General features: G+C 48.2%; 1 protein-coding gene across 8 annotated transcripts in view; it reads right to left on the bottom strand.

The window, feature by feature from the left end:
* The window catches only part of SYNDIG1 (synapse differentiation inducing 1), a 191,574-nt gene that overhangs the window by 42,258 nt on the left and 126,776 nt on the right, over positions 1-22,540 (bottom strand). The window lies entirely within an intron of this gene.

The following is a 22,540-nucleotide window of genomic DNA, read 5'->3' on the forward strand; positions in this document are numbered from 1 at the left end:
GAAACATGTGGCATGGAACAAAAACCTGCCCTGTACACAAAAGAGAGAAGAAGTAAAATGAACAGTGGCTGTAAAGAATAAGCAAAGAACAGAGAGCAGATAAATAAAATAAATCAACAGGATGGCAAGAACTGGCCCAGCAACTGGATTCATTCCATCGTTCAACAATATGGGAAGAAACTACAAATCATCTAATATCAGTTGCCGTTACACTGTTAATATCATGTTGAAATAATCCACAATTTCTCCCTAGTTACTGTGATATTAGTTCTGGGTACCAGCCCCTGAAAGCTATGTCTAAACTACGAGCTAGGGGTGTGATTCCCCTGCTTGTGTACACACACTCACGCCAGCACTCACCGAGTTAGTGTGTATGTAAATAGTAGTGCAGCCGAAAGCGGTGGCGGAGGCATGGCTGAGCTGTGCTGAGCACAGACCTGCCCTGGGCAGGTGCTTGGCACGGCTCAGGCGCTCAGCTCCATCTCCGCCATCACCACCCAAGCTACCGTGTCTACACTGTTATTTCTGCTCACACTAGCTCAATGAATGCGTGTACACGAGCAGGGGAATCACACCCCAGCTTACAGTGTAGACGCAATCTAAGAAACACTCTCCTCCCTAAATCACAACTCGTATTTGGAGATGGGTGGCCCTGGATTTTATTGTGTCAGGGTAGCAGTTAGCAAGGCCCCAGCTAGGCAGAGATTGCAGAGGCAAAAGTGCCATTTCACGAAGGGTTTTGGGATTTCAAATTCTGACATTTCTGTTCAGAGCAAAACCCCAAAAGTTTCAAAATTCTCCACGAAGGAAAAGTCTGGGGGAAAATAATTAATTAAAACGTTTCATTGTGATTGTGACTTTTCTTTAAATTGTGTGTTCCATTATACAGCACATAATAATAATTAATTAATAGTAATAAAAGGAACAATCACTTCAAAACAAAAAATTGGAACATTACATTCCAAAAATGTCAAACCGCTTCGACACTGTCAGAACTCTTTCCTGGTTTTCTTCCACAAACACATTCCGGCAAAACTTGGCCCAATTTTGTGAAGTTTCAATTTCAAGAGAACACGATTCCATTGAAGTTTCTCTGACCTCTTCTAGTGAGAGCTGCTGGATGCACATAAACAACAGGGGGCCCTTGCCACAAACAGCTTCTGAATTTCAGACCCAAATAAATTCCTTTTGCTGATTTCTCCACTGCATTGTGCTACACGCATGCGCCGCATCTTATCACAACTCCTATGCTTCAACTGACTGAAAAACAATCCCCTGGGGGGTATGATGCTCTGAAACAAAACAAACAAACATGGGTGAGGACTCCTGCTTTCCTTCCCTGCGTACAGGGCCTTCCTTCCTTTACAATACACACAAGTAGCGGTATTCTATTAGTAGCATTTGTATTGCAATAGGTTTTAGAGGCCCCAGCCAAATTTAGGTTCCATTGTGCTGATACTGGGTAAACCCACAGTGAAAGACAACCTCTTCCTCAAAGAGCTCACGGTCTAAGTAGACAAAGGGTGGGAGGGGAAACTGAGGCACAGAGCCAGGGAGTTTAGTGAAATCCTAGATCTGGTTTAATCCTGAGAATCCATGAATCTCTGGGGTGGCCCCATGGGTGGCCCCCAGGTAGGGTTGAGGCATGTACCCCTTCACCCATTGATGGAGAGTTTGATAGCATGGTGAAGATTTAAATAATACCATGATCAAATGACCTCAGATCTTGACCAGAAACTTGACTCTGCCCCTGAAACTAGCATACCAGTTTTCAAGCCAATCTGACTATCTGATATAAATTTAGAGAGGATTCAACATTCTCCTTTTAACAGAAACCAAGTCACAACCTTAACTGAAGAGCAACCACTGATGGCTCCGTAATTTGCGCTAACACAACAGGACTACAAAGGGGAGCCTGAGAACAGCCTAGGAAGTGGGCCACGAAGTCTGATCCCAAGCCAGATACTGGTTAGCGCTGTGCTGACTGCAGCTGCTTGGGCATTTTCATGGGACTGTATCATTCCAGTGAGACTTTAGGTGGGAAAGGATCTCAGGCCCAGGGTGGAGTTTCTGGTCGAGAGAGAGAGAGACCCTCTCCTGAATCACCAGCTGTTCAGGACACTCACCTGGGATCTGGGAAAAGCAGGCTCAAATCCCTGCTCTGAATTACAGAGACTTGATCCTGGGTCTCCCACATCCCAAGGAATTGTTTGACCCAACTGGCTATTCTAGGGGGGGAGGGGGGATGTGTGGCAAGTTGCTAACCCAACACCTCCCTCCTGGCTTGATGTGTGTTGCAGCCACTTGCCTCAGTTTCCCCTTCCCCTTCCCCCCGTTTGCCTATTCTGGCCATAGAAGTGTCCTGGCTCTCTGGCCTGACTACTGTACAGAGTCCTGCCTCTTCCGGGGCCAAGGAATCCTTTGTCAAAGACTGAATGTGTTGTATATAGAAACCAAACCTTCAGCTGGCAGCCACCTCACTGCGGGCTTCCCTCTGCTGCTTCAGCCAGGCCTCCGGTCTAGCCACAGGCTTCTAGGCCTGGATCAATGCCATGGCCTCAGGGTTCAGGGCCTGTCAGACTTCCGGCTCGGCTCTCCTTGCAGTATTTTTTCCAGGCTGCTTCCCAGAGAGAAGGAACCTGCTGGCCTGTAGCTTTAATTAGGCCTGGCCCACCCTCCAGCTGCACCCAGACTGGATTTCATGGCATTTGTGGGGTAAACACCCCATCACAGGAGGTTTCTCTCTCTCTCTCTCTCTCTGTCTGGTTTTCACAAAAGGTCTTGGGTTCATTCCAATGCAGGACAAAAGCAAACATCAAACCTGAAATGTTTCACTGAATCCTCATTTTCCAGCTAGTCCTGCAGCTGAGTTTTACAATGCTAGGATTTAGTTCTCGCAAACCGATATTAGTTATCATCCCAATCTGGTAGGCTGTTCTCTGAACTGCAAAGACAAGCCAATCAGCAGGTGTTTTAGTGAGACATTTCTGCTGTATTCTTCTGCGGAGGGGATGGTCACTTGGGGGACTGAGGCAGCAGACCTTGACAGAAGTTCTGGAAGTGATAATGCTGCTGGACATGGGAAATATATGTGATGCGGAGAGCAGAGATAATATGTATCATGGTGAAGTTTATGTCAGGACCAGAAGGTGCTTCAAGACATGATTTTCTTCTTTATTGCTCCCAACACAGCTGCAAAACCTTATATTAGACTGTAAACTTCTACCATGCAATCAATGTAAATCACAAACATAAAGCCAGGAAATGTTCCCCAGTGGCAGTCTCAGACCTCGATGATCAGCATTATAACATCCCGGGGACCCCTTAGTGCCTTCTCTTCCTGGCTTCTCTGCAGACCATACAGCAGACCTAAGAGGAACGGCTGGGAGCACTTTTTCCTTGCTTGGAATATGTCCAGAGCCACAACCCTGAATGCACCAGTTCAGGGTACAGCCACATCTGGTAAACCAAGGATGGACATTGACGGGTAAGAAATCTGTGGCACGTGTTACCACACAGACACTGGAGAGAATGCCTTAAAAAAAATCAGTTAAATTTCTAAGCAAATCACTGTTCTGAAATTACAATTTGAAATGCTTCATTTCAAAATGGCCAAAACAAAGCACTTTGCCTTTTTTTCCCCCTTGGCTGAACTCATCGATTCACACATTGTTACAGTGCCGCCCAAACTGCATTTTTTGGGCAAATTTACTGTTCGCCAGAACCCCCCCCATGGCCCTATTCTAGTAGGGATGTCACCGATCTCATTACCCATGGGAAGGCTCCTTTCAGGGAGTCCCAGGCATGGCCATGTCAGACAGCTAAGCTGGAGTGTTGCTGTAACCCCTGACGAGCGGGCGCTGCGGGACTGACACCCCTCAGAAGTGACATGAGGCATGTGAGGGAGTGCCTAGGAGTCCCAACCAGGGAGCAAGGGACCATTACGCTAGGTGCTGTACAAACACAGAGGACGACAGCCACTGCCCCAAAGGGCAGCACGGGAATATGACTATGACCTAACGTTGTATGTACGATGAGATCAGGGCCTCACTGTGCCAGACACTCTGCAAACACCCAGTAAGAGACAGCCCCTGCCCTGAGCATTCACCCTCAATCATTTTCCAGACCACTTTGGCTGCCTCCAGGCTCAGGTGCCAGCATGAGTCACTTTGGGCATTTGCAGCTCCCGGGCAGCTGGGCACCTCTAGACAAGAGGCCAGTCAAGCCCGGGGCGGAAGCGTGCTGTGAATGGGGGGGTCAAAGGGATGAGGGGGAGAATTGTTGGGGGTGCAGTGCCAATTGGCTGGGAAGGGGGAGTCCTGGGGGGTTCCTACCTGTTCCCCAGCCCAATGCGGGACATTGTGGGAGCAGCTCCAGCCCCTCTACATCCTACTTGCGCTTCCCTGGCCACCCACATGGGCCTGAGTTTATGTGGGAGTAAAGCCCCCATAATATTTCCACTGCAGGGGTCCTTGCCCCCTTCCCCCCCACCTGAGCTGGGCACCTGGAAAGAGAGGCTTCCACACTTGTGGCTTAAGAAGGCACAAAAAAAATGGGAAGAGAGGAAAACTGGCTCCATGGAAATACTGACTCACGTCACTCATTCCATCCTGAACACGCCAGGTGACTATCAGCCTGATCCCGGCCCCTGGACATCAGTGGGTTCCTTCCACTGACTTCAGCAGACTTCAGATCCATCCCACGGTGAAGGGCAGAAATGGTCATAGAATTGTTTAATATTGATAATCCTTGAAGTGAGAGAGAGAAGATCCTGTCTGTCTCTACTATGTCTTTATTATTCTACACAGCGCTGCAGCGGCAGACAAACTGACAAGATGAACTGATCGGTCTCTCTCATTTCTAATGGCTCTGATTTTATGAAGCAGAAAAGAGGAGATGAAATGTTCGAATGAAGACACAAGACATGTTTCCTCTCTCTGGAATTAGTAATCAATGGAATTATACTGCACCATGTATCATGGACCAGAAATCTTCAACTTGCTTTTCTTGAAATACGTTTCCCACCCCCTGCCACTAAATCAATCCAGTATAAAAAATGAACAGGCAGTTTCTTGCACACACAAAATAAGAGTTTGCAATCTGCAGGAGTAGCACACTTGCATGCATTACAAAACAGGACTAGTTCAGCCATATGTCAATCTAAGTGGAAACTGAAACGCCTTATGACAATCTTTGGCAGCATTTTCCTCCGGCTGTTCAGTGTAAGAATGCCTCTTGTGTCGGCTGCAAGGAGCAAATCTCCTGTCTCTGGCTCGAACACACAGAGTTCTACTACCTGAGTGAAAGGATCAGTTCAATTAGCTCCGAGGCAGTAGCAGAGACTCAAACTTTTTGCTGTGGTCTAGCTGCTAGCAGCAAACAAATAACCTCACTAGGGGAATGGGCTGCAGTCAGCATGTACTGTGCCTTGCTTTCTTTCACAGTTCAAAGAACTAGCAATTGCAAATTAGTATTTCCCAGTTCAGGGGTAAGCGTGGCTGGATCTGTCTTTTTGTTCTGTGCCTGTGCAGCAGTGGAGTCCTCCCACGACTAGGGCTCGTAGGTGCTACTGCAATGCTAATAATCATCATTATAAATCAATCTAAGCCTGGGCAGTGTTCATTTTCATTGCCATAAAAACATTACTGTACCCGTCACACACAATGTGGTATATTGAAAGCTGTGTTAAAATGGCATGCTATCACTTTACGTTTTAAGAGGTTCCCTGGTCCTGCTGACAGGCTAAGGGGCTCTGTAGGGATGCCCCATATCTGGGTCTTCAATAGTCCATCTGCAGACAGGCAGCCTCATGTAAGGAGGGCTGAGCTGTGGCTCTCTGGCTCAGGGAACAGCCTGCTTTGTCTCTGTACAGGGCTGTTGTGTTAGCATCTGTGTTCGGTCACAGCCTGGCCGGGAGAGTCCTGCTGCTGAATTTCTCACTCTCTGGGTGGATGCCCTGAACAGAACACCAAAAGGTCACAAGCCTCCCCTTTTCAGTCAAAATGGAGACAATCAATTTTTTCCATACATGGCCACTTTTTAAAAAATTTTCTTCCACCTGGATCACCTGGTGCCAATGGGGACCCTTCAAATGGGATTCCAGCCCTGTCCCAAGTCATTTTCTTGTGAAGTCTCCAGAACCAAGTCAGCTGGGATGGCAAGTGTGAGTGGCAAATTCAATATCTCGCTACACATTTTGGCAGCATTTTTTCTCTGATTGTTCAGCGTAATAATGGCCTTTGTCAGTTCAGCTGCAAGAATGGAATCTGGGATCTCTGGGTTTAAAAACACAGACTCCTGTGGCTTGACCCAAAAGAGTTTTAACTTCGAAGGACCAGCAGACTCAAACTCTTTGCATAGTGCAGCCAATGGCCAAAAGGCCACTCACTGCCAGGATGGGCTACAACAATCCTGCTGTTTTAGTCAACTCCAATGATTTTAACTGAATAAGAACAACACTCAAGGACACAAAATAACATGACTCAAGCTCATGTAGCGCACTGCTGGTGAATGGGTAAAAAATAATATCTGGAGCTGTACTGATCTCATAGAGCTGGAAGGGACCCTGAAAGGTCATCGAGTCCAGCCCCCTGCCCAGGGCCGCCCAGAGGATTCAGGGGGCCTGGGGCAAAGCGGGGGAGCTGCAGCGCTTGTACTCATCTGGCAGCGGTCCGGGTCTTTGGTGGCATTTCAGTGTGTGTGTGTTCGGGGGGGGGGGGGGCGTCAGTCGCTCCGCGTCTTCGGCAGCACTGAAGGGCCCCCCGCTGCCGAAATGCCGCTGAAGACCCGGAGCAACTGAAGGGGGCCAGGGCTCGTGGGGCCCCTGCGTGGCCCGGGGCAAATTGCCCCCCCGGGCAGCCCTGCCCCTGCCTTCACTAGCAGGACCAAGTACCGATTTTGCCCCAGATCCCTAAGTGGCCCCCTCAAGGACTGAGCTCACAACCCTGGGTTTAGCAGGCCAATGCTCAAACCACTGAGCTATGGGTTGTAACAGCGCCCACCAATAGCTCATGCTTTTACATCTAGAGGCCGCTGGCTCCAATGGGAGTTAGGCACCTAAATGACCTGCTTTTGCCTGACGAATACGAGTGCTTGCTTCGGAAGAGCTGGGCGGTGACTCAAACCTGAGGCAATTCCACCGCGTACCAGCTCTGAGGAGAGAAGCAAAGCAGCCTCTCAGCCAGTCTGAGTTCTGCTGGGGAATGACACTGTGAAGGCCGGGAAACCCCCCCCCCCCCCCCCCGCCCACCAGAACGGGGAGAGAGGCAGGTCTGGAATGCAGCTGAGGAACTGGGAGCCTAGCGTGCGCGCCCTGGCTGGAGCAGAGAGGGGGATCCCGGTGCAGTTGCCTGAACTGTGACAACCTCGACAGAATATGGAGGATAAATGATCTTAATTCTTCGGCGATGAAGAGATCAGGCTCTGTTCTTCGCCGGGGGTACGTCTATGGATGTAGCTCATGTAACAAAGCTGTCTTTCATCTTATACAGCAACGGCCCCATTTTGCAAAAAGAAAGCTCCTCACGCCTGCTGTGTAACGTAAAGAGTGATCCAGTTAATGGATGTCTTCAGCAGAAAGGACGTAACGCTGACCTTTCCGCAGTCTGCAGTTGGCGGGGGGATTTTTCTTCCATTCTAACAGTAACTAGGGCTGTGTATCAAAGACCAGGCCATGATTCTCAGATATGCAGCATGTGCCTCCGCACATCTGGCAACGACTGCTTTGTGCTGAATTGTTTGGTTGGTTTGGTGTCTCTTGTTTTCGTTTGGACACAGCCATGTGAACTGATCACCTGGGACAATTCAGACTCCCCTTTCAAACCGTTGACAAAAGAACTTCTCAAGCAGGAGTTGATTCTAGCAGCCTTAAAATACAAAGGATGTCGGCCAGACACTTCTAGCTCCCGGCTGGACTGGCTGCTTCCACCATTCACAAAGGTTTTCGTGGTGGGTCTTTGGCCAAGTTGTGAAATGTCTAACTGTACGTGCACGGCTGCATGGTTTGGATTGTAAAAGGCTTGGGCACTAGTAGATTTTAAGCTTTTGGGGGCAAGGGCGGTCTTTTTATTCTGTGTCTGTATCGAGTGCTGGGCCATGACTGGGGCAGCCAGGCATTACGTTCATAAATAATGAATAAAATTCCCACTACCAAAGTGAGTCCCTCAGAGGTTCCCAATGAGCTCAGTAAAAGCTGCAGGGGGCTCGGTGCTTCCAAAACCCAGTCTACTTAATCAGGTGCTTAAATATGGATTTAGGAGCCAGGCTTTAGCCTCCTGTGTTTTGCAAATCTCAGCCACAGCTCTGAGCTAGCAGCTGGCTGAGTCCTGTGTGAGCCGTGGCTGATTGAAAGCCCTACAGCTGAAATGCAGACAAGAGCCCTTAGAAACAGCCAGAGATGACTGAGCTTTTATCTCCATGACCTGGATCATTTACTGGGCCACAGTAGGAAAAGCAAAGATGCCCAGATTTACTGACCAATCAGTTTGGGAGCCAAGCCTGCTAGGATGTCAGGGAAACCATGCGTTTTCCTGAATCAGTGCCTTCGCCTCAGGTCTCTGAGCAGCCATCAGATGGTAATTACTTTTAGCCACTACCAGCCTTGGTCAGTGATCTAGAGATTAAATTTCCCATAGTCTATTACCAGTCTCCTGAGTCATCTAATTCCACCATTCAATTCATTTGTGTCTTAGGCAACTGAAATCTGTGCAGTCAGAGGTGAAAGATTAGTCCATTAACTAATATTACTGCATTGTTCCCAAAGATAAGGGCTGTTTCTAATCAAAATAGCCCTTTCGCTAGATTCAGCCTCCTCTCATCTCTCAGAGGTACGTACAGCACTAAAACGCACCTACTGATACACAGGATGCTAATGTATTCTCGGTAATAAAACTAATGGAATATTTTATGTACACTGGAAAAAAGCGCTATCGACCTTTTTCTGCACCTTCCCCCTCATGCCACATCTTCCCTATTCTCACATGCCAGCAGCGTTACAATCTTCCCAGTTTCCAGACTGCTCCGAGATGAGCGACCAGCGACATTTTACACATGGCCTTCTCAGACTGGAGAAATCTCAAAGGTTGAGGTGTGATTCCAGCGGGAGGAGACTGGCTGCCTCTGAACAGCTAGGGACACAAGGGCTTAATTCTCATGTGCACTAAAAGCGCCAGCGGTGGAAGGATGGGCTGATGGCTGAGGCATCAGCCTGGAACCTCAGAGGCCAGCTCAGATCCCTGCTCTGCCCCAGGCCTGCTGAGCGACCTCAGGCCAGCCAGGTAGGGCTGGATCCACCAAGGGGCTAATACATTTAGCTGCCACCTTAGGTGCCCAGTTGGGTGCCACTGAGAGCCTCAAACACCTGGCACCCAAATTCCTGCCAATGGGGATGCCCAAGTCTCGGCAGGCGTCTCACAGTATCATTTCCCTGCCTGTGGGGCCCAGTCCAGCAGGCGCTGTCCAAAGCAAGCTGACCAGATGGGTCTCACGCCGAAGGAGGGGGTGGATTGGGCAGAGGGTGGCCCTACCATACCCAATAGCCCAGGGGTCAGGGCACTCACCCAGGAGCGGGGGGACTCCAGTTCCTGCTCCAAGCCAGGTCAAATAGGGATTTGAATCCCATATCTGAGCAGAGTGCCCTGGCCACGGGGCTGCAGGCTATCATGGAGGGACGTCTCTCTCCCGCTGGTTTTTCAGAAGGAAGGTCTGACCTGGCTTAGGTGCCTACTTCCAGGGCCTGGTTTACAGCTGGAACTCCCCGCCGGTGCCTGCAGACTCCAAGGGTGTCTGTAGTGGGGTGGCCCAGGCATATAGCCAGGAATTCCCTGATCGCAGCTCTGGGCGGCGGGCGCTGGCGGGGAGTGCTGGGGTCGCAAGGGATTTACTGGGAGGTGGCAGTGGCTGCTGAGCTGGGGAGGGGAGCAGCCCTGATTCGGGGGTGGGTGGGGGGAAGTCCAGCACGAAGTGATTGATTGGAGGGACAAGTGTGCCTAGCCCCAGTCCATTTGTTTGGGGGGGCATTGGGGGGGCAGTACCCGTTGTGGGGTAGAAAGTTCGGCCACTGGCAGACTGGGATCTTTGAGACGGGTTGTTAACGAGCAGCAGACTGGGAGGTGGGGACTGAGCAGTTTATTTTGGCTAGACAGGTGCAGAACTGCAGAAATGGGCCCCTAGGGAACTTTTACTGCAAACATTCGGGCACCTACAGACTGGGCGGCAGCTGAGCTGGGCTTTCGGAGCCCCAGTGGGGGCTGATTCTGGGATTGGGGCCCCTGATTTCTTTTGGGAATCTAGCCCTAAATCCTTGGATTCTGGCACTTGCACCCGTCCCTGCTCCACCATAAACTCTTGGTGTGACTGGGAGCAGGTCACGTCTCTCCCCATGCCTCAGCTCCCCACGTGCACAGTAACAACACTGCCCCACCTCTGGCTGACCCGGCGGGTGACACCTTCTACTGGACCTCCGGAGGCTCAGCTGTTACGGTGATGAGAGCCCCAGAACGGGCTGGGAGGGCAGGCGTTTGAGGCCCCTTTTCCACTCGGATGAGAACAAGACACCACTGTTTGAAAGACGCCCCTTTCCAAAGCACCAGTGACTGAGCAGCATGAACTCCAAGATCCAGGCTTGTGCTCCTCAGCCATTGAAAATCCCACCCATCACATGGGCGATACTACATGTCTCATCAAGCAGAGACAAATGAAATGGCTGCTAAGTGAAATTTGTGGTAGGCTTAAAGCACCCAAGGGGGATAGGCTGGTGGGTAAGGCAGTGAGCTGGGATTCAGATCTACGGTCAGTTCTCGACTCTGCCATGAGCTTCCTGAGCCAGCCGAAGCAAATCACTCACTCTCCCTGCCCTGTAATCCCTCCCAACTCTCCCTTTGTCTGTTTTGGTTGTAGCTCTGTTGGGCAAGGACCATCTGTCATTGGATATAGCGCCTACTGCAACGGGGTACCGGATCTTGGCTGATGCCACAGGGTGTTATCAATGTCTGGGAGCACAAAGGGAATTACAACCATTTAATTTTCATGATGTTTGTTAGCACTGGCACTGACATCCTCTACCATGCAGCCTCATAAATGTGTCAGAAGCGCAGTGCTCAGGATGGAAGCAAGAACAGGTCACATTAAGGGTATTCTAAAAACCACGTTCTCCCTCGGTGTCGGAACAACGCGTTCCTTCACTGATTAACATTGTGACATAACCTTTAATATATGCCACGACAGCAGCACCGGTTGAAATTGCATTTGTTTTTATGGTCTCAGAGCATAAAGCATTCACAGATCAATCCCCAGGCTGAACCAGCTCCTGCCACACTCGTGAGGTGGTAAAAGACCCCTCTAGCTCTTTGAACATTTCAAGCTGGTTTCTTTTCTGGGCCGCAGCTTTCTCATAATTAAACAATGACGCAGAATAAACTGAACTGTGATGAGAAGGTTCCTTGCAAGCTGCCTTTCCAATGAGTTAAAAGCAGCTTCAGGACCGCGACAATCAAGTGGTTCATTAACCTAATCTCCTTTGCTGAGCTTCGGTTCCTGACTTGGGAACTCAACCACAAGATCAAGGGGACAAGGGGGCCTCCTCCAAGGTATTGCTAAGGTCTCCTGACCCACAGCCCATTTTAGCCAATAGATACCATAGGGCTGTGGGTCAGGAGACAGTAAAGACAGCTCTTCCATCACACAGTCACCACCCCTGCTGATTTCTAGTCTATGTTCAGACTCCTTTCAAAGGATGATGGTTTTGTAACCCCAAATGAGCTAGATCATCTGGAAGTCTGCAGCATGGCTGGGAATTAACCCCAGATCTCCTGCATCCCAGGCTAGTGCCTTAATTACCAAACCATTCTTCCTCTCCAGACACCAGTCAGTCCCCTTACGCTGGGATAGATTTCCAGCAAGGTCATTCCTTCCAGTAGCTTTGCTGAGAACAGCTGTCATGTTATTTAATGTTGGCACTGGCTGCCATCATTCCATATTCACTGCCACCCTCCGCCCACCCAATTATCATCAGTGTGATCGGAGCGATGATGAGAGAGAGCAATGAAAAACCAAAGGCTTTCTGCAAACACACTCTGGATGCTAAATTTCAGCCTGGGTGCCTTTCAAAAACAACCCATACATACTTGATTGCCATGCATTCATCCCAGCACCACCAAATTCATTAACGAGGGATCGATCTGTATTCCGGCAAGCACATGCCCTGCCCCGCCGATTTGCTACACCCAGAGACATGCAGACACACAAACTCAACTTAATATGCAAGCACCATGTGGAATTATCACTGTCATGACAGCCATGTCTGTCTGTTGCGTGCAGCCAACCGAGTCCCTCGTGAACATCCACACGTGTGAGCCACCTTGCTGGAGGGAAAACATTTCTTCAGTGAAATCTGCATGTGTATAATCTGGCTTTCATTCCTCCTTGGTAAGGGAATGATTGTTAAGGAATCATCTACCCGATCTGCTTTCAGGCACTTCTGCGGCACACACTGGATGCTTTGTTGTGGAGTCTCGTCTGTTTGCCTTAAGGCACAGCAGATTATATGAGAACGTTGAGAGGAGATTAGCCAGGGATGCCTACCCGCTGTAGCAAGCTGTCTTGTCTGTACTCCGAGTCAATGACCAGCATGGACGGTTGGATGTGTTGTGCTTCTGGAGGAGTGTCAGTCAAATGGGATGTCTGACCAGTGACCACCTGGGGTCATTGAAAGGTACCCTGAGAACAGGGATGTTGGCAGGACCGGTGTTCTGGGCAAACACCACCTGTTGCAGGAATTGGCTGTGGAATTCTCTCCGTGTCCTCTGGCTCTGCAGTGCTGCTGGTAGGCAGAACACTACAGACGTCCCGCTTCTTACGAACCTCCCCAGAGCAAACTTGCATGGGCGATTTACGCCAGTCAAGTCCTAGAGTCCTAGACTGCCAGGCCAGAAGGGAGCAGCAGATCACCTAGTCAGACCTCCAGTATACCACAGGCCATCGGCACCACCCAGCACCCGACAACCAAAATCAGACCGAAGTATCACAGCCCACAAGAGATGTGCCACCGGCAGAGAACAGGCAGGACCCAGGTTCACCAGTGCCTGAGGCTCCCGCAATGGCAGGGCAATGATTGAGACACACCCAAATAATCCTGGCAAGTGGCCCACTCCCCGTGCTGCAGGGGAAGGCAAACCCCACAACGTCACTGCCACAGGGGCAGTATTGCTCTGCCTCATGGTCGAGTTCATTTCCTGTGGCTTATTTTCACACCTGCTGCTCTAGTATCACACTCCAGCCTGAAGAGTCCTGGGGCCGTGCAGCCAATCAATCCCCACATTTCAGAGACTCTTCCAACTGCCAGTGGGCAGAATCCTATTGATCTGGGGGGGAACAAGGTGACCAGACAAGCTGGATTTCCACTACTTTAAGTGAGAGGAAAATCCCGTGCACAGAGTAGAGCTCTGCAGCCAGACCCAACCCATGGGTCAGGTGGGAAAACACTGAGCTGGCTCTGGCTCAGGCTCTCTCTCCTCTTCCTGCCCATGGGATTGGTGCCGGGAGAGGGGCTGCAAGCCCGGCTCCTGCCAGCCGCTGCTACTTTTCTGCGCGGTGCGTGCCGTGGAGTGAGCGTGCCGTGGAGTGAGTGTGCCATGCAGCAGCCATGCCTCTCTCTCTGCAGCAGACAGAGCAGCAGCGGCTGGCAGGAGCTGTGCATTCAGCTCCCACCATTCCAACCCCACCGCAGGAGGAGGAGAGCCGACCACAGGGGCAGCAGGCGGTAACTCAGGCTCCGGGGTAGGTCAGAAACTGACTCAATGCTCTCAGGCCAGGTGGGCTTGGGCCCCAGTCGAGCTCAGGATCCATTGCACTGGGATCCATACACCCAGCACAGACAGCCCCTATCCCAAACAGCTCCCAGTCTAAATAAACTAGGCAGACAAAGGGTGGGAGAAAGGAAAACCACCGTCATGCAGAGGAGCACACGGTGCTGGAAGATTGTACACGTGAGCCTACAGCTTCAGAAAAAAATCGGATGATGCACTTGAGAAACAGGATGTGAACTAGAGAGTGTCACGTAACAGCCGAGGGCCGTGCCAGGAGAGCACCTCAGTGGCGTCACTCCCCAAGCTCTGAGCGCAAGCCTGATGCTCTCACAAGCTGGAGACACTCTGCAGGCAGAGCTGGTCGAGCCATCTCGACTTTCGGTAGCCTCAGCCAAGCTGTTCCCCTGCTTATCCTGCCCATGGGAGCCGACCAGATGGGACTTCTCAGTCGCAGCCCACGGGATCAGGCCCTGTACAAAACAAAGGGGTCTCACAGCACCTCTCTCCCCCCAAGCATAGTCCAGGGAGTCTCAGAGCGGTGGCTTCCATTTGGTGGCGGGGCACCTAAACGTTGGGTGCTGCTACGCTGTGTCTGAGTCCTCTTTGTGGATCCGGCCCTCAGACACACTGCAGAGAGCCCCACTTGGGAGGAGGTGAATAATTTGGTACTCTGGGCAGGAAATAAGGCTTGCAGCTGTACTTTGGACAAAGAGGTTAAAGGGAGATATTAAACAGCTACCAAATCACTGAATGAGTTTGGGGTCCAGGAAAAAAACAGTCTGGGATTGTGTAATTAAAGCCTATCCTAACACGTACACAGAAGGGGACGAATACACAGAAAGGGGCCAAATTAAGGTTACATGGGCAACCTTAATACTGGCATTTCCTGACTGCTGAGTGCTCGACTTGGCAACCGTAAGCACATACACGTGCAATGCGTGGCAAAGGCTGAGGTTATTACTCGAGCAAACTGTCACTGAAGTCAATGAACCAAATCCTCAGATGGTGTAAACTGGTGCAACTCCACTGAAGTGGCAATTTACACCAGCTGAGGATCTGGCCCATTGGGAGCGTCCCTGAGTGATTTTGAGTATGGACGTCAAGATTTAGGCCAATGTAAATACGGAAATAATACAAGTGAAACAGAAGCAATATTAACGAACTATTAATATTTAACCAGTTTAAAAGGAACCAAGACATCATTGTGTCTTCTGTATGGAGCCCGGAAAGCCTTGACAGGAGGGGTTTCTAAATCGCAGCACTGCAAGTACCAATTCTCCCGGGGAAGGGGGGTCTGAGGCAGGAAGGATGAAAGTGCAGCCTTGGACTGCCGGACCTGGAGACCTGCAGAAAGCTCAACTGTGAAGATTTCTGCCATGGACCTTCCCGTCTTTGAAGAGCACCTTTCTCACAAGAGCTTTGTGTGAGGAGACTGAAGAAATGCTTCTAATTTTGTCTCGATCCCAGAACAAAGGGGTTTGTCGCAGCCATTCTTTTGCAAAGCCGTTTAAAGCTTAAGCCTTCTAAAATATTGCTTTGTTGCAAGGACAAAGAAAAGGCTCTTTTTCGGAGTTCTCAGGAGAGACACTTCAAAGCGCTTACTCTTGCGCTTTTTCTGACGCTATCACACTATTTTACTGGAACGTGAACTTAATGCTTACATAAGATGTCAGCCTGAAAGGATGGAGAGGATAAAGCATCCACAGAATAGATACTGCACAGGCAATGGCAACACAGGCCTCTTCTCGCGGCCCCAGTGCGGCACTTAACCCTGAGCTGAAACGTTGGTTTGCATTTTCAAAGCAATGAGGGAGTTTGGGGGCCCAACCTGAGACCCCCACAAAGGGGCCATATTTTCAGAGGGTGGGTGCTCAGCTCTTCATGAAAGCCATTCCCCTTTTTAAGGTGTCTCCATTTGGGTAACTAAAAATAGAGACACTGAAAAGTCACGAATCACTTTTGAAAATTTAAGCCAACACTCCTACGTCCCTAGTCTCATCCCCTTTTGTACATGGGACAGCAACGTCACCAGGAACCAGAGCTGTTCCTATGATGGTATTTGTTGCAAACAAGTTGTCTGATGAATTTAGCCTTTTGTTCCTTTTCTGCATATTTGTTTGCTGCACACGAGTATTTGCAGAATTGTCCAGGAACACAAATCTCGGCAAGCCTGGCTGCAAACTCCCCGCCTGGACTCTGCCTTCAATCGTTTACTTATCTGTCAGGTGTGATATGTCACATGACATGATCGGACCGTGAGGTCTAAAGGATAGAGCACTGGACTGGGACTCAGTTGACCTGGGTTCTAGTCCTGGCTTTGCCACTGGCCTGCTGGGTGACTGTAGACAAGCCACTTCAGCGTCCTGTGCCTCAGTTTTCCTGTCTGTAAAATGGGGCCAGAATAGGGGTTTCAGGAAAGATTTCTTTCAGCGGGGAGGGTCCCCATCGAGTATGGGTTGCAGCTTTTTGATGATACCCTGTATGGGTTCCACTATGGGTGGCAGGTGCAACTAGGGGTGTGTGGTTCTCTTGGGGTATTTGGGTCGCCCGTTCCACGATGCACTCTCCCCTGACCTGCAAACTTCCCCCCCACCCAACCTCGCCAAGATCACCATCAGAAGCAAGCTTCCACAGACCAGGACCCACCAACTCAAAGCAGCACCAGACGCTGCCAGAACAACAGATCCAAACCCTGCAGACAGATCTCCACCTGCTGAAATGATCAATGTCTCCCACAACACACCTTTCAAGATCCATGGATCCTACACAAGCCTGTCACAACCTATGCTGTACCTCATCCAGTGCACTAAATGCCCCAATAATGACTCTGTGGGGGAAACCAGACAATCACTGCGCTCGCCAATGAACTCACACAGGGAAGTGAAAACCACCACCTCACCGACGCGTGAACACTTTTCACAAAGTGATCACTCTAGGTCTGACCTATCAGTCCTCATCCTCAAAGGAAACCTGCCCAATGCTTTCAAAAAACGGGCCTGGGAGCTTAAATTCATAACCTTACTAGCCATTAAAATCACAGTTTTAATAAAGACACTGGATTTATTGCTTATTACAACAATCTGCAACCCACTAACCTCCCTTTTTTGACTTATAACTATAGGGTTGTCAACAGGCCACTTCACCTAGCATGGTTCCTTAGAATATGCGAGAGATGAGGCGAGTGAGGTAATATCTTGCAGTCTGTGTTAACGATGTGCGCTAAACAATCTGTTCCATCTTGGATTTAACGTGATACTTGGAGTACCTTTCCCAGACTTGAAGCAGAGCACTGTGTAACTCAAAAGTGTCTCTCTCACCTACAGAAGCTGGTCCAATACGAGATATTACCCCCCACACACACACCCACACACACCCACACACACAAACCGCCACCCCAAAAGACTCAAAGTTTTTCTAAAAAATAGTTTGTCTTCAGACTAATTTATGGAAAACATTCTCAGAATTTTTAATTCACAAAACCTAAAACCTCTCAATAACCATTCAGACCATTTTTCTTTTCTTTTCTTTTTTTTTTTTGGGGGGGGGGAGAACAACTTTTTAAAAAACACATTTTACATTTTAAAAGGGAGTTTAATAATACTAACATTTCACAATACATTTAAATTTAAATTAAATAACAAACTGTTGACCCTCTCCCCACAGATGCTTGTCATCCTGCCCTAGAGGTACTATACAATACACTGTACCTCCTTTTCTGACAATCAACCCTTTATTAATCTATCTGAATTGCAAGGATGCCAGCAGGCCCTCTGAAATTTGATGGAGCCAGGTAATTGTAATGGTAAGTGGGCTCTTCTCTTCAACAGGCTGCTGCTTGCTGATCACTTAGTAATAGTAAAAAAAATAATAATAGCAAAAATTAAAAAAGTAATAGCAAAAAAATTTTTAAGTACATCAGAAGCAGGAAGCTTTTAAACAACCAGTGGGGCCACTGGACGATCGAGATGCTAAAGGAGCACTCAAGGACAATAAGGCCATTGCGGAGAAACTAAATGAATTCTTTGCATCATGGCTGAGGATATGAGGCAGATTCCCAAACCTGAGCCATTCTTTTTAGGTGACAAATCTGAGGAACTGTCCCAGATTGAGGTGTCAGCAGAGGAGGTTTTGGAATAAATTGATAAACTAAACAGTAATAAGTCACCAGGATCAGATGGAATTCACCCAAGAGTTCTGAAGGAGTTCAAACGTGAAATTGCAGAACTACTAACTGTAGTCTGTAACCTATAATTTAAATCAGTTTCTGGACCAAATGACTGGAGAATAGCTAATGTGACACCAATTTTAAAAAAGGGCTCCAGAGGTGACCCTGGCAATTACAGGCCGGTAAGCCTGACTTCAGTACTGGACAAACTAGTTGAAACTATAATAAAGAAAATGGTCAGACACATCGATGAACATAATTTGTTGGGGGAAAAGTCAACATGGTTTTTGTAAAAGGAAATCATGCCTCACCAATCTACTAGAATTCTTTGAGGGGGTCAACAACCACATGGACAAGGGGAATCCAGTGGATATGGTGTACTTAGATTTTCAGAAAGCCTTTGACAAGGTCCCTCACCAAAGACTCTTAAGCAAAGTAAGCTGCCATGGGATAAGAGGGATGGTCCTCTCATGGATCAGTAACTGGTTAAAAGATAGGAAACAAAGGGTAGGAATAAATGGTCAGTTTTCAGAATGGAGAGAGGTAAATAGTGGTGTCCCCCAGGGGTCTGTACTGGGACCAGTCCTATTCAACATATTCATAAATGATCTGGAAAAGGGGTAAACAGTGAAGTGGCAAAATTTGCAGATGATATAAAACTACTCAAGATAGTTAAATCCCAGGCAGACTGCGAAGAGTTACAAAAGGATCTCTCAAAACTGGGTGACTGGGCAACAAAATGGCAGATGAAATTCAATGTTGATAAATGCAAAGTGATGCACATTGGAAAACATAATCCCAACTATACATATAAAACGATGGGGTCTAAGTTAGCTGTTACCACTCAAGAAAGATCTTGGAGTCATTGTGGGTAGTTCTCTGAAAATGTCCACTCAATGTGCATTGACAGAACGTTGCGAATCATTAAGAAAGGGATAGATAAGAAGATAGAAAATATCATGTTGCCTCTATATAAATTAATGGTATGCTCACATCTGGAATACTGTGTGCAGATGTGGTCACCCCATCTCAAAAAAAGATATATTGGAACTGGAAAAGATTAAAAAAAGGGCAACAAAAATTATTAGGGGCGTGGAACGGCTGCCATATGAGGAGAGATTAATAAAACTGGGACTTTTCAGCTTGGAAAAGAGACAACTAAGGGGGGATATGATTGAGGTCTATAAAATCATGACTGGTGTGGAGAAAGTAAATGAGGAAGTGATATTTGTGCCTTCTCATAACACAAGATCTAGGGGTCACCAAATGAAATTAATAGGCAGCAGGTTTAAAACAAACAAAAGGAAGTATTTCTTCACACAATACACAGTCAGTTTGTGGGATTCTTTGCCAGAGGATGTTGTAAAGGCCAAGACTATAACAGGGTTCAAAAAAGAACTAGCTAAATTCATGGACGATAGGTCCATCAGTGGCTATTAGCCAGGAAGGGCAGGGATGGTGTCCCTAGCCTCTGTTTGCCAGAAGTTGAGAATGGGCGACGGGATGGATCACTTGATGATTCCCTGTTCTGTTCATTCCCTCTGGGGTACATGGCATTGGCCACTGTCGGCAGACAGGATACTGGGCTTGATGGACCTTTGGTCTCACCCAGTGTGGCCGCTCTTATGCTCACCCATAGTATGGAAATCATGCATTTAAATAACCTCCCTCTGGGTGCATTTATAATCAAAACAGTACCAGTACATGAACAGTGGGGATGTTTCACATTTAACAGAACCGGCTGTAAGTCCACTGCCTGGATAAAACCAGTTAGTAGTTTTCAGTCTTACTGGAGTGACAGTATTACAGCAACCTACCCAAAATAAAATTAGGGTCATGGCCACAAAGCCGGATCCCAAACGCACCGCCACGGGGCAGTTCTCTATGTTAGAAAAACATTTCCTATTGTGCTGAATCTTGTCCACTAACAGCTTTGGCTGGAGGGCAGAGGACTTGAACTACTGCACACCCAAATACTGTGTTCCTACACCAGGTCTGCAATCTCCACTCTCAGCTTTCTCCTGACAATTCCCCTGACACAAGCCTGGAGAAATCAATACCCCTCAAACAAGGAAAAAATTCTCTACTGAATCAGTCTTCACCTTCTTTGCAGTTTGGAGGCAGCTAAGATCAAATGTCCAGTGATCGATACATTTAAAATAAAGTAGCTTCATACCTCTTCCCTCCTACTGTAACCTTTACGTTGAAATGTTCCCAACATTACCTTGTTCAATAAAACCCAACTTTAGTTTTTTAGATTTGAGCCTGTAGGTCAGTTACAGACAGTTGATTTAGTAGAGGCCTGCGAGGGGACACTTGGAATGATACAATCAAATGTTATTAAAAAGAAACAATGATTCGTTAGGCAAACGGCTTATACAAATGCTACTATTATCCTGACACTCAAAGGTGAAATGTTTATCAATGGATGACCAGCCACAGCCGGCTCATCCCAGACCCCGGGATGTTGATTGACGCGCTCCCACAATTCAGCAAAACCACTCCTTTCAGATGCCATTATAATACGAATTAGCGTTAAACTGTCCTCTACCATTCTGAGAGTTCCACCACCTTCCTGTTGGCTCTTTTCTTTACCCATGATTTAAATTAACATCTGCCCTAGTGTCCTTCCCATGCTCTCAATATAGACTGCATTGTAATAAAACAGTCACAATTCGCAAACACACCAATGAAAAATCTTGCTCAAACCGGTTATAACCAAAACCATAACAAACCAAAACACAACCCCAGGTCATGTGCTTGCCAACTCTGACTTGCCCAGATCACTCGGTCTCCAATTATCTCTAACTTTTCTCACAATAGCAACTTCAATTTCCCATATTCCTCTACACTTCAGCTCAAAACCTAACTTCTATGGATTTTAATTTAAGCATCTTCTAGGGCAGAGGTTCTCAAACTGTGGTCCATGGATCACCAGTGGTCCGCGAGCTCCATTCAGGGGGTCCGCGGATAGTTCCCTCTAAGCTGTACACCTGGGCGGTCGCACACGAGAGAATGAAGGGCCTCCCACCCAATTAGTGGAGCTGCGCAGGCGTGACTCCATTAGTTAAGCGCCTGGACCCTGGAGAAGATGGACATATAAGGTGAGGTGGTGGCCTTGGGGGGGAATAGGGGGTAGGTGGGAGGGGGAAGTTGACTGAGAAGAGGGGGTGGGAGAAATTTGGGACGTGCAGGGCTGCGATGGCCAGAGAAAGAGGTGACTTTCCCCAGCTCCAGGACTGGGGCTGCCAGGGAGAGACCCCCCCCCCGCTCCTTCCCAGCCCCAGCTCTGTGGCTGCTGTGGTGGGGGAGAGACCCCCCCCTCCTTCCCAGCCCCAGCTCGGGGGCTGCCGCGATGGGGGAGAGGCACATCCATCGCACTGGAAAGGTAAGACTACTGACATTAAAATATGAGTTGTGGGCTTCTATTTGTAGAACAAAAAAGCGTTAATTAGTATTTTTTTTATACAGCGCTTTTATTCAAAGCGCTTTACAATAGTTAGCTAATGGTACAAACGACATTTGGAAAGATCGTTAAGTTGTCCGTCGAGACCCTCAGCAATTTTCAAGTGGCCCATGAAAAAAGAAGTTTGAGGACCACTGCTCTAGGCACTACACAATAAACCACATTTTTAGGTTCCTTTGATCTTAAGGGCCTCAGAGGTACCTGATACATACAGGTACCTCTGAGGCCCTTAAGATCAAAGGAACCTAAAAACCAGCAAATACACATTTGCAAATACAGAAAACAAACAAAAGACTAATCCGCCTTTTTAATTAATACTCACTATGTTGAATAGAAGAGACTATTTTAGGAAGCTTGGAGAGCCTGGATGTACGTCTGGCCCCTCTTAGATCCAAGAGAGAACCAAAGAATTCTTGTATGTAGAAGAATGTTGCATCCGAAGAAGTGAGCTGTAGCTCACGAAAGCTCATGCTAAAATAAATTTGTTAGTCTCTAAGGTGCCACAAGTACTCCTGTTCTTTTTGCTGATACATACAGACATGACAGAGACCCAATACTGGCGAACTTTAGAGCCGGGAGATTATAAAGTCGGACTGGAATGCGAGTGATTTCAGGGCAGCGAAGCACACAGATGACATGCTCCAATGTGAGCTCCATTTCTCTTATATTTTTGCCTAGTGTTGGCAGCACACTTCACTATAACCACTGATGAGTCCACCAGCGTGATTCCAGTCCTGTAAGTTACATTACCCTCTGCTCTGAGAGACTTCAGGCATTTCAGGCTTTCTGAAGACGCACTGGAGGGAGATGTAGAGACATTCAGTGGAAATTAGTCATAGCGTGGCTGGAAAAGGGAAATCCTTCCTGAGAAAAGTGTCATGTTTTTGCAAATTTGTCTATCCCAAATAGGGCTGAAAAGTCAAAAAAGCAAAATGGTTCACAGGAAGGGATTCCCAGAAAAACTCCATTTTGGAAAGACCCAACATGGAATTTTTCAGCTTTCCCTCTGCCTGTCTGGAATGTCACTTTTTCCCTGGACAGAAAATGAAATTGACAGAGCCTGGGGAGGCGGGATGGACATTTTTCAGCAAAATTTAAAATTTTCCC

Source organism: Mauremys reevesii, linkage group 3 (assembly GCF_016161935.1).
Source record: "Mauremys reevesii isolate NIE-2019 linkage group 3, ASM1616193v1, whole genome shotgun sequence".
NCBI classification, from domain to species: Eukaryota; Metazoa; Chordata; order Testudines; family Geoemydidae; genus Mauremys; species Mauremys reevesii.